Below are 13,826 nucleotides of genomic sequence, written 5' to 3'. Positions count from 1 at the left end.
ACAAAATAGCCAAGTCCGCTACTGAAGCCTCACACAAATCCCACCACTGTCTTGCCCTTAACCAACTCAATTGGCTCAAGCTACCTCAACTACTTTTGTTCAATCAACTCACAATAGTGCATAATGTCTTCTACCTTCCAGAAAAAACCCTGCACTACAATATTTAATTAACCCCCACATCCCTACCAGAGCCTTATGATCTAGTTCTCAGAACCTAATAAGCGTTATCAGAAAACAAAAATGATGCTGGCAAATCTCTATTTGCCTACATTATTGCCAAAATCTGGAACTCACTACCTAGCCAAATAACCTCCACTACCTCCACTATTCAATTTAAGAAACTCCAGAGAACCCAGTTCTCAAACAATTGGCTTTGTTCATGCTACTCCCCAGGTTAATTTGCACCAGTACCTTGTTCAAGGATTTTACTAAAGATCTCCTACTTTCTTTCATAGTAAAGTTTAATAACCAAAAAAATATTGAAAATTCTCATAATTTAGACAGAAAAAAAAATATTGTTTCTACGTTTATTTTTTTTATTTTTATATTCTATCTAGACCCAACTGTTGGATTAATGTATAATCTTTACTTAATAGTATAATATTTACTAAATGAATTGTTAAACTATACCTTACTTATGTTTCCATGGAACTTGTATCTCTGCATGATATTCTTTTGAAATTTCTTGTATGTCATGCTATTGGAGCTTTTCTTCCCGAGCCTCCGCTGAAAATGGATATGTGTCCAGTCGGACTTTCCCGGTTAACAAATGTAAAATAAAATAAATAAATAAATAAATGAGACCATGGTTAAGTTTTTGAGCACTGGTTTAACCTTTGTTCCAACACAAAAAACAAAAATGGCTGATGTCTTTACTGATTTAAAAATGTTTTATGAAAATTTAATTTTAGAATACTGTTTGGTAATGACGGTAATAACTTTCAGCAAGATGTGTTAAGGATTAGTAGCATGTTCAGCCCCCCCCCTGCATCCGGCTTTGGCACTAAATGAAAAAATATGTGAATTGGCCATTAGGAATATATTGACTAAAAGGAATAGACAGCATGAAAACAAAAACAATTTAACTAAGGAAGAAGAGGAGATACTGTCATTCCTAAAAGAACAGAATATTAGAATAATGAAACCGGATAAGGGAGGGGGTTTAGTAGTGATGGTTGTATTTCATCATAATGCAAGAATCAGTGCCATACTTAATACTATACTTAAGAAAAGTAAACATGAGGTAAATATAGCATACAGAAGAATCAATGTTATGCTCAGTTATATGTTTTTGGAAGGTATGATAGACATCAACATATTCAACTATTTGAATATGATTCCCCCCACCATTCCTACTATTTTTGGAGCACCAAAATGCATAAGGACATTTATAATCCTCAGGTTCATCCTATTTTTGATGGATGTAACTCAGTCACTTATGCTTGCGCCAAATTCTTGGATTATAAGCTAAAGAATTTTTTAGAAAAAGAAGCACAAATTTGTAGGGACTCATGGCATTTTTTGGAGTTAATAAGTAATACTGTATATTCAGATGAGACACTGTTTTTAGCTGTGGACATAAAAGACCTTTTTTCCGTCATCCCCCATCAAGAGGGTATTCAGGCTATAGAAGAATACCTTTATAAACAAGGTGTACCACATAATGCAGTTAATCTGTATATTGATTTATTTGATATTGTTTTGGAAAACAATTTTATTAAATTTGGTGATGAATATTACCTCCAGAAAGTTGGGGTTGCCATGAGTTTCACATGTGGCACCTTCTTATCAAATTTAGTAATGGTCTCAGAAGCTAGCTTTCGGAACAGAAAATGAAAAATAAATCCAGCGAGACCTAAACACAAACTCGCTGCCACTCGTAACAATAATGCCAACAGCAAATAATGTTGCAAATTATGTTGCCAACAGCAAATTACTTAATTCCAACACCACGATGTAAAAAAAACAAAATTTAATGTGACAAGGTTAAGCGCTTTCACTCGCAGGTAGCGAGCTTCATCAAAACAGTGATACAACGAGTAAAAAACATTTAAATAGCCACTTTTTGGCGCCAAATTGTCTTAAAGCTGTATATAAACTATCTAGCCTATCCACATTTATGTTCATTAAATTTAATATTATAATAAAAATGCTTAAAAATGCATATTTGTGTTTCAATAACAATAAATTAACAATAACATACACTTTCAATAACTTAAGATAAGTAATTGTTAAAAATAATAAATAAATTTCTCTGTTAATGGATACTTTAACTATCTAGCTCCAATATAGGTTTGACAGAAATAAATTCATTCAGTCCTGGTGGCATCATAGCATCAGTTAATAATTGCCACCAAAACTCTCTATAAGCCAAAGATTTCTTGATGCTACCACCTCTGGGATTCATTGTAACAACTTCTAATATACCAAATTTAAAACAATGTTCTTCACCCTGATTCATTATATGCTTGTAAAGTGCATTTTTTGTGTCCTTAGTCCTAATACTATATAAATGTGAATAAATTATTTTTTTGAATTTTCTCTCTGTCTTTCCTATATAATAGGATGGACATGACATACATTTAGCAAGGCAAACAAGCATACTAGTATTACAATTACCGTGTTTAAAATTGATTTTAGTTTTATTGATGTTATTCAATATGTTTCTCCTCATTTATCACAAAGCATTGATGGCATGCTCCGCATTTAACAGTATGTCCAAATTCATTACTCATACCCTTTGTACCATGTTCCAGTAGTTTTTTTTAAATTACTACCCATTTTGTACACAAATAAAGGTTTGGATCCTAGAATATCAGTTATTTCTAGATCTGTTAAAAAAATGTACCAGTTCCTATTCATAATAGCTTTAATTTGATTACTATAGGGGCCAAATTCAACTATACAAGCTCTGTTATATGTGTTATTTTCCTTCTCTTTCTTTTTAATATTTTTGTTTGTCAGTTCCAAATTCTGTTTCTTATTCAAGCCCAATAGGGGTATATATTTCTTCCCCCATTCACTTATGACATATGAATTGACATCCTCCATCATGTCATAATCATAGCCACGTTCCTTAAATAAATTATTAATATATTTTACCTCATCTAACATATCAGTGTAATTTGATGTCATTTTTATCGCTCTAATACACTGCCCCTTGTAAATGTTATATTTCAGTTTCCTTGGATGATTACTGCAAAAATCTAAGTAATGAGGAGAAACATATTATTTTGAATAACATCAATAAAACTAAAATCAATTTTAAACACGGTAATTGTAATACTAGTATGCTTGTTTACCTTGCTAAAAGTATGTCATGTCCATCCTATTATATAGGAAAGACAGAGAGAAAATTAAAAAAAAGAATTTATTCACATTTATATAGTATTAGGACTAAGGACACAGAAAATGCACTTTACAAGCATATAATGAATCAGGGTGAAGAACATTGTTTTAAATTTGGTATATTAGAAGTTGTTACAATGAATCCCAGAGGTGGTAGCATCAAGAAATTTTTGGCTTATAGAGAGTTTTGGTGGCAATTATTAACTGATGCTATGACGCCACCAGGACTGAATGAATTTATTTCTGTCAAACCTATATTGGAGCTAGATAGTTAAAGTATCCATTAACAGAGAAATGTATTTATTATTTTTAACAATTACTTATCTTAAGTTATTGAAAGTGTATGTTATTGTTAATTTATTGTTATTGAAACACAAATATGCATTTTTAAGCATTTTTATTATAATATTAAATTTAATGAACATAAATGTGGATAGGCTAGATAGTTTATATACAGCTTTAAGACAATTTGGCGCCAAAAAGTGGCTATTTAGCCCAATAGGGGTATATATTTCTTCCCCCATTCACTTATGACATATGAATTGACATCCTCCATCATGTCATAATCATAGCCACGTTCCTTAAATAAATTATTAATATATTTTACCTCATCTAACATATCAGTGTAATTTGATGTCATTTTTATCGCTCTAATACACTGCCCCTTGTAAATGTTATATTTCAGTTTCCTTGGATGATTACTGCAAAAATCTAAGTAATGAGGAGAAACATATTATTTTGAATAACATCAATAAAACTAAAATCAATTTTAAACACGGTAATTGTAATACTAGTATGCTTGTTTACCTTGCTAAAAGTATGTCATGTCCATCCTATTATATAGGAAAGACAGAGAGAAAATTAAAAAAAAGAATTTATTCACATTTATATAGTATTAGGACTAAGGACACAGAAAATGCACTTTACAAGCATATAATGAATCAGGGTGAAGAACATTGTTTTAAATTTGGTATATTAGAAGTTGTTACAATGAATCCCAGAGGTGGTAGCATCAAGAAATTTTTGGCTTATAGAGAGTTTTGGTGGCAATTATTAACTGATGCTATGACGCCACCAGGACTGAATGAATTTATTTCTGTCAAACCTATATTGGAGCTAGATAGTTAAAGTATCCATTAACAGAGAAATGTATTTATTATTTTTAACAATTACTTATCTTAAGTTATTGAAAGTGTATGTTATTGTTAATTTATTGTTATTGAAACACAAATATGCATTTTTAAGCATTTTTATTATAATATTAAATTTAATGAACATAAATGTGGATAGGCTAGATAGTTTATATACAGCTTTAAGACAATTTGGCGCCAAAAAGTGGCTATTTAGCCCAATAGGGGTATATATTTCTTCCCCCATTCACTTATGACATATGAATTGACATCCTCCATCATGTCATAATCATAGCCACGTTCCTTAAATAAATTATTAATATATTTTACCTCATCTAACATATCAGTGTAATTTGATGTCATTTTTATCGCTCTAATACACTGCCCCTTGTAAATGTTATATTTCAGTTTCCTTGGATGATTACTGCAAAAATCTAAGTAATGAGGAGAAACATATTATTTTGAATAACATCAATAAAACTAAAATCAATTTTAAACACGGTAATTGTAATACTAGTATGCTTGTTTACCTTGCTAAAGTATGTCATGTCCATCCTATTATATAGGAAAGACAGAGAGAAAATTAAAAAGAATTTATTCACATTTATATAGTATTAGGACTAAGGACACAGAAAATGCACTTTACAAGCATATAATGAATCAGGGTGAAGAACATTGTTTTAAATTTGGTATATTAGAAGTTGTTACAATGAATCCCAGAGGTGGTAGCATCAAGAAATTTTTGGCTTATAGAGAGTTTTGGTGGCAATTATTAACTGATGCTATGACGCCACCAGGACTGAATGAATTTATTTCTGTCAAACCTATATTGGAGCTAGATAGTTAAAGTATCCATTAACAGAGAAATGTATTTATTATTTTTAACAATTACTTATCTTAAGTTATTGAAAGTGTATGTTATTGTTAATTTATTGTTATTGAAACACAAATATGCATTTTTAAGCATTTTTATTATAATATTAAATTTAATGAACATAAATGTGGATAGGCTAGATAGTTTATATACAGCTTTAAGACAATTTGGCGCCAAAAAGTGGCTATTTAAATGTTTTTTACTCATTGTATCACTGTTCTGATGAAGCTCGCTACCTGCGAGTGAAAGCGCTTAACCTTGTCACATGAAATTTTGTTTTTTTTACATCGTGGTGTTGGAATTAAGTAATTTGCTGTTGGCAACATAATTTGCAACATTATTTGCTGTTGGCATTATTGCTATGAGTGGCAGCGAGTTTGTGTTCAGATCTCGCTGGATTTATTTTTCAATTTAGTAATGGTAGTATAGGAGAAAAAGTTTGTGTTTAATGATAACTATAGTGAGCATATCAGTCTATATGTGAGATACCTGGATAATATTTTTATATTATGGAAAGGGACAGAAGAGAGGCTTGGTAATTTTTTGTCCTATATTAATAATACCACTGATTATTTAAAATTTACTCATGATCTTAGTAAGCAAGAAATTAATTTCTGGATGTGAACTTAAGTAAGGATGAGGTGAGAAAAGCATTCAAAGCAAAAATTCATAGCAAATCAACTTATTCAAATTCTTTTTTGCATTTTACCAGTTCACATCCTATAGGAAATAAAAGGGCAGTGGTAAAAGGACAACTTGTCTGGGCCACAAGAATGGTAACTGTCGCTGTTGATTTTTGTACGGAATGTGGATTGCTTAAAAAGATGTTCATTCAGAGAGGGTATCCAACAAGTATGTCAAAAGTTATACATAATGAAGTGCGAACAAAAAAGGGAGAATGGTAATTTTAACCCCATTCTTAGTTACCATGGAGAGAATCATCAGATAAGGACTAAACAAGTCCAATATGACTGCTCAGTTGCATTTATAACAACATTTAGTACACATTTTTATGAAGTAAAAGCTATCATGATCAAGAACTGGGCAGTCATTAATGTTGTTCTTCTTTCGGCTTTTCCCGGTTAGGGGTCGCCACAGCAGAAATCTGGTCTGCTAATGACTGGTAGTATATTTTTACAGTGCCAAGGTGCCAGCCCGATGCCCAACCTTCAACGAAGGCATGCCCATTCACGCATGTCTTTTGAATGCCACTCAACCGAGGGGGAGGACATGCAGACTCCACACAGAAGGTGCTCCAACCGAGAATCGAATGGGAGAATCTCTCGCTGTGAGGCGGTAATGCTACCGCTGCACAACTGGGCAGTCATTAATAATGATGTAAAAATCAGAGAAAAGGTAGGGAAAGGATTAAAAATGGTGGCAAGAAGAGGCAAAAACCTTAAGAACCTAATAGAGTATTGTAAAAAAACCTATTAATAACTTGCACATGGGTATGAGTAGGTGTGGAATGTGTAATTACTGCAGTTTTATATCCCAAGGTCAATCTGCTGAGATCAGAAATAGAAAATGTAGAATTACTGGAAATTTTAAATGTAATACAAAAGTGGTAGTTTATGTTGCAATCTGCCAATTATGTCTGGCATATTATATAGGAAAAACAACTAGAAGTTTGAAAGAGAGAATATATGAGCATGTTTATGCAATCAGAAAATGCATTTTAACAAATGCATTAGCAAAGTATATATATGAATTTAAAGATCATCTGTTTAAGTTTTGTGCAATACAGCAGATTAAAGAACAGGATAGGGGCGGACCTTGGACTATTCAGCCGAAAAAGCTGAATTGGTTTGGCAACTGCAACTATATTCATGTGTATGGCTAGGATTAAATGATTACTGCACTACTAATAGTATACTTAAGTTAAAGACATTGGCTAGATAGTAAGTAAAAAAGCAAAAAAAGTAGGAAAATGAATAAGGAAGGAATTATTATTAATAATAATAATAATAATAATAATAATAATAAATTAAATATTATTCATAATATTTTTGTTTAGGCATTTGTTAGCATGTTTATATTCATATTGTGTCTTTTTCATGAGTAAATAGCAATCATTATTTTATCAATCATTGGGTCTCATAAAAAATGCATTGCTACTATAATGGATGTAGTAAATTTTTCATTTAATCTATGAATATTTGTGTGTGTGTGTGTGTGTGTGTGTGTGTGTGTGTGTGTGTGTATATATATATATATATATATATATATATATATATATATATATATATATATATATATATATATATATATATATATTTATATATATATATATATATATATATATATATATATATATATATATATGGGTTCACTACATAATCTCGAACTTTTGAAATACCGAATTTCAAAAGCTCGAGACTATAAACCCGAAACCCCTAAATACCGAAACTACACAAGCACAAAATTTAAAATCCCAAACATCTAACACACATACAGCACACAATCAAACACATCACACTACACTACAGCTGCACCCCCACACCCCCTACTTAAATATTCTAACTCCGAGATTACATAAACAGACCCACAAGGCAAACTCACACCCACACGTTATAGTCCCTCACACACACAAATCAGTCACAAGATACCCTTACACACACTAAATCCCCTCACAAACACACTTACACACACATACATACCTGAACCGAAACACCAGAAGCACTAATTCATTATCTCCAAAAGTCCAAACATCGGGATTTTGAATTTTGCGCTTCTGGTCTTTCGGTATTACGTGGATTCGGCTACATGGTTTCAAGCTTTTAAATTCGGTATTTCAAAAGTTCAGGATTATGTAGTGATCCCATAGATATATATATATATATGCATATATATATATATATATATATGTGTGTATACACACACACACACACACACACACACACACACACACACACACACGCACACACACATATTTATATATAAAAAATTATTTATTGTCTGCAATATAAGTATTCATGGAGCATGTTTGCTTAGATGATTAGTATTTTAGCAACAAGTTTTTATATGAGTCATATGTTTTAAAAAAAAAACATTGAATATGTCACTTCCTGTTTGAAAAGGAAATGGCACCATTTTAAGTATATAAAAAGGAAGGTTTTAGTTCTTTGTTGTCTGATGGTTTGCTGTTTGAGACAAATGAAAAGCGCTTAACAGTAAATAAAGAAGCTATTCTATATCCATCACTGTTATTTATTTGGTTTTAGTTATATAGTAAGTGCATAATGTGGAAAAGAAGAGAGTAAATGAGGGCAGATGGAAAAGGTAAAGCTGTTCAGTGACTCTGTCAGAAAGGTAATTAAGAATTTTGAAATGTAAGAAAGGGGAGAACATATTTCACTGACTCTTTTCTTGGACTTTAAATTCATTAAGACAAGGATGAGTTAACAAAAGTGATCATCTAAAGGTAGAGACATGGTATGGTATATGTTGGTACCGATCATCTGTCAGATATGAAAGCATACATGGAAGAAAGCAGGGCCAGGGAGATGTCAGGGTAGGGAGCTAAAGGCAGCATTCTCAGATGCATTACCTGTACCAGCAGCCTGCATGTAGTGGAAAGAAATTATTAAGGATTAGTATAATGAATGGTTGTAGCAGTAGACAAAAGAAATAGCCTTGATAGGGTCTGTATCACTTCATTGAAGTTTACAATCCTCAAATGGCTATTCATCAAACAGTTCTCCATTGAACGTTCACATCAGTGAATGTTTTTCTCATGGTAAGAAATCACTTGGCCAGCATACCTACCTGCACACATGCCACAATACATCAAACCCACCAAACTAGGGGCTACACCCCCCACTCCCCAAGGTGAGGGGCTGAGCCCCCCCCACACACACTTATATATACAAACTCCAAGATTGCACTACAGTGTGGAAAAGGGCAAATTTCTGTATGTTGCCAAGTCACTTCCTTCCCTGGGAAAAACATTCACTGATGTGAATGTTTGATGAAGGGGAGTTTGATGATGTCAGTTTGAGAAATACTGTTCATGCTATGTAAACTTTGATGAAATGATATAGACCCACCTGGGTACCAGTAGGAGGATGGAGCAGGCCTGGTAGACAGACTAATGTTATGCTAAAGAAAGGCATCAACTTAGTACAGAAGGGAAATTGATCCTTATGGCTGGAGTAGTATGATAAAACTCGACAACCATATCATTTAAATAAGATGGAAAAGCAGACTGAGGTATTGTTTAGGCAGAAAAGACATAGTAAGAAAACACAGTAGAGGAACAAAGTTTGATGACTTTGATCTTGGTTATGCAGTACTACTCTGCTATGGAAGGAATTGTTTTAGGAAGATGAAGATGCTGGAAGTATTGACACAAGAGGAGAAAATGGACATCGGTAGCATTACAGAGACATACTCCAGTGACAGGAGAGGATAGCACATGCTGATGCCTGGATATAACTTGTTCAGGAATGGCAGAGAAAGGAGCTATGGCATTAATGAGCGATCGATATAAAAGATGAGATCAGGTGTGAGGCCAGAGGAGAGGAAGACCAAATTAAAAATAGGTCAAAGGTACAGGTATTGCCACAGCCTGTGTCCTCATTACTGACTAATTTGCATGTGCATGAATCACTTGGTGATTACTGCAAATGATAGCGAGTACTTTGCTGCAGTAATTATCACCAGAGGCCTATTCATCTCATTGACACAGTTTTCTCACACACTTACACACATCCAAACACACTTGCATACACTATAACCATTTGGTATGCCAGGATCTGCTTTAGTGAGCCCCGTAATGCTGAGATTGAATAGCTGAAAAAACAGTTTGCATATGTTAAGTTCAAGATGGGTATTCCCTTTTCTCTGAGGTATGATAATCTCAGAGTTGTAGAAAGATGTTTAGTAGATGTGGTGGTGGTGGTGGTGGGGGCTTTCACCCTTTCAGAAAGAAGTTTAAAGGAAAGGAACAATGTTCGATATTCACTTTACTCTGGCAGATTTAATGTTTTTTTTGGCATGTTGGCACACTGCATTATAAGTGCCAACATTTCAGTAAGAATTCTGAAGAAATACATGCATAAAACAAATACCACATACACACACACACACACACACACACACACACACACCTACACCACTCATACTTGTGTATAGACTGAAACTCACAGTCACCCCCCCCATACTATCTGTCCAGTAAAATCCCCAGCACTTATCTCCAACTTGATTTCTTCCATTCCACTGAATGCAGTAGGTGAATGTGAGATTTGATCAAATAAATGAATACATCTGACAGTAGTGATCTCTACAGCTGATTGGTTGTATGAATCAGTTTGTTGTGTAAAGCAGTTACCACAGGCATTTCCAGGGGAGATTGCATGGCTTATTGTCATATGCCTCTTCTTCAGAATGCCTTATTTACATTTGCAGCAAGATAGAGAGACAGCCTATGATGGTGCTGAAACTGCCTGAGGTAAGAAGAAGCAGCTACTGCCAATGGTATAAAAGGCTTATAACTGATGGTAACATTTCTGAATATAAGGAAAGAATTCCCATCTCTCTGCTATAAACCCATATATGTATTTATTTATTTTATTAAGATCGGCTATGAAGGCAGATCTCATTGAATCAGTAGCCCATTCAGGCTAGAAGTGAAAGACTCTATTAGGAGTACACAGACACATAATGAATATAGTCAAGTTGTAAAAATATTAAATGTAAGGTTAGTTGTAACAGATGTGGGTAAGCACAATCAGACAAACATCTGCAACTTTAGCTATGTAATTGAGTTACAAGATGTAAAATAGGTGATAAGTCACAGCAGGATTATACCTGTCTTTGCAAAATGTATATACATTATTACACAAGTAACTTATAAGTTACAAATGTTTGAAAATTGGAAGGAAAGAGATGGAGGAAGTTGGTTAAGTTACTTTTAAGTCTGGGTGGTCTATATGGTTCACAGAAGTTTACATAGAATAAATATGCTTTCAGCTCTTGCCTGGACCCAAGTGTTAAGTCTATATCGCTGATAGAAGATGGGTAAGTTCAATAAATACAAAGCTGATGGAAAATGTGTCATCTACAAAAGTTTAAAACAATTAATACATTCAGAAATGTATAATTTTCTGTATTTGTGACTCCATAATAAATTTCACGTGTTTACTGTATATTAATTACGTCATAAAAAATAAAATTTAGCATGTGATTTTATAACTGGGTTATATAAGCAATAACACTGAAATAGCTGAGAGTAGTGAAGTTATAACACATTACCAGGCCTCCAAGTTTGTTATAGTGTACACAGACCCATGCTTTCTGCTGTTAAGCAGGTACATTAAATATTTAATCCAATTGTACTTTAATAAGAAAGCAGGATTCACTGAAGAAAATTATACTTCCTTCTATGAGTAAGCAGTCTGCAGAGGAACAACAGTAAACAAATGTCTGTTGGGTGAGGTTTGCCAGCCAAAGAGCTCTCCCCCACAAATGCATGGTTTCTTACGATTGTTTTTCATAAAATATCTCTTTCTGTCAGTGCTATAACATATTTATCAACTCCATATTTGAACATACAGAATAATAAATTGTCTTACTCTGTTGAAACAAAGAATCCAGTGCTGACTGTCATTTGAATTTAAAACAACATATTTTAAAATTCTCTGATTGCAGCATAATTCTTATGATAATTTCAATAACCACTGTGTGCATTACTGAACACTATATTAGTTAAATTACTTTGTAGCTGATAGTAAAATGAGAATATAGCAATGTTTGTTAGACAATGATAGAATATTCAGGTATAGAATTATATACTTTTTATATGATTTTGTTGATTGGGAAATACTGATTGGGGAAAAACACATTTTCAGCAGTGGCCTGAGGAGAAAAGCTCCACAATGAAATTGCACATAATAAATAAGGTAATGATCATTTTTGCTATATGTATGTTTAGTAGAATACTAACTAATGTTAAAATTAATTGCAAAGAGAACATTTTATATGTTAAATACCCGAGGGTAGTAGAAAGGTGCAAAAAGGAAAGTATTAGTGGAGTCACAAACAGATGTAGCAGCTGGAAAGAAATAATAATACTTGGATATAATACTGAATGTATGTAAAGGAACAGGTGATACACAGTGGTGTGATTAATTAGAGCATGATGGGAGTAAAAAAACACATATCAGTGTGGTTAGTAAAATATATAGATGGGGACAGATATACTAAAGTAGGTCAAAGTAATATTCAAGTTGAAGTTACTGACAAGAATGGTCTATGGAGGACTAAGCAGGGGAACAAGAAAGGCAGTACCAAGTCTGGTATAGGTGTTCCTTAAGAAGGGTTTTGAATGTATTTATATTTTCTATTTTCTTTAAGCAAAAGGGGATTGACTTCCTCTGAGACATAGCAGGGGTAGACAGGTCCTCTAGGAGTAATCGTATGACTTATTGGTTGATAGTAGCTATTTGTGTCTAGAGTGGATGTCTTTGTTTCGGATGACAGTACTGTAAGATGTTCTGTAGTGCTGGGCATTTGTCTGGAGAGTATAAGTGGCATTGTGTGGTGATTAGTTGTGAGTAGCTACTCAGGTTATGTTGTTCAAGCCAATTTAGTTGTTTTAGTGCCAAGTACTAATTAGTTTTATATGGGTGATTGGCAGCAAATTTAGCTAATTTGTTATAGAAGGCTTCCAATTTAGTTTTGTAGGTGATGTAAATATTTTTGAGTATCAAATCAAGGAAGCATAGATTGCGATGGAAAAATAGGCTGATGATAGGTATATCTGGTAGAATCTGTCAAGTAGTGTTCGACTCAACAGAATGATCCTAGTTTCTGATGACTTTTTTTTTTGATAGAGTGAGGGAGCGAAGTATGTGATGGTCATACTTAACATTGTCATCAGTTATGACTCCAAGAAGTTTTGTCTGACTTAAAGTTTTTATTACAGTGTTGTAACTTTAGTTAATGTGAAATGTATGTTTCTAGCCTAGGCATTGTTTTGAGGGTGAAGAGCATCATTTTCTTGGGGTCAATTAACAAATGGATTAGAATTGTGAGTATGTCTTTAAATACTATTTGTGAAGGTCAAAGCAGTACCCAGATGTTTAAAGGATGGATGTTACAGGTGCATGATTAATTGTTTGTATAGTTTTACAAACGTGTTTTCAATTATGATGTCTGTTTTTTTTCCTAGCTCTTATGCACTTGGAAGTCATGAAACACTTCAGACATACCAAAAATATGATACTGATATCAGGCTGCAGCTACTAAAATATAGTTCGATACAGGATCACCTGCTACGCACTGTAAGCATTTTTTAAAACTGCTAACATGTATTACTAATATCCAAATATATCCATGATCGATATATAATATTGTATGTTGCAATATCAAGTGGATATAGGATTGCTTATTTGAAAATATATCTTGTACATTTTTATAAGTCAGGAGATAATAAAATAATTTAAGGAACAGGAACCTGCATTAGCTACAAA

General features: G+C 33.2%; 1 long non-coding RNA gene across 1 annotated transcript in view; it reads left to right on the top strand.

The window, feature by feature from the left end:
• LOC122814842 overlaps window positions 1-13,620 on the top strand; it is a 106,288-nt gene extending 92,668 nt beyond the window's left edge. Inside the window, exon 4 of the long non-coding RNA XR_006366909.1 lies at window positions 13,526-13,620. This is a non-coding gene — a long non-coding RNA (uncharacterized LOC122814842). The remainder of the gene's footprint in view (window positions 1-13,525) is intronic.
• Window positions 13,621-13,826: the final 206 nt, after the last annotated feature.

The sequence above is a fragment of the Protopterus annectens genome, chromosome 11.part0 (genome assembly GCF_019279795.1).
Source record: "Protopterus annectens isolate FY-2018-M chromosome 11.part0, PAN1.0, whole genome shotgun sequence".
NCBI lineage: Eukaryota > Metazoa > Chordata > Ceratodontiformes > Protopteridae > Protopterus > Protopterus annectens.
This window is presented reverse-complemented; position numbering and strand designations above follow the sequence as displayed.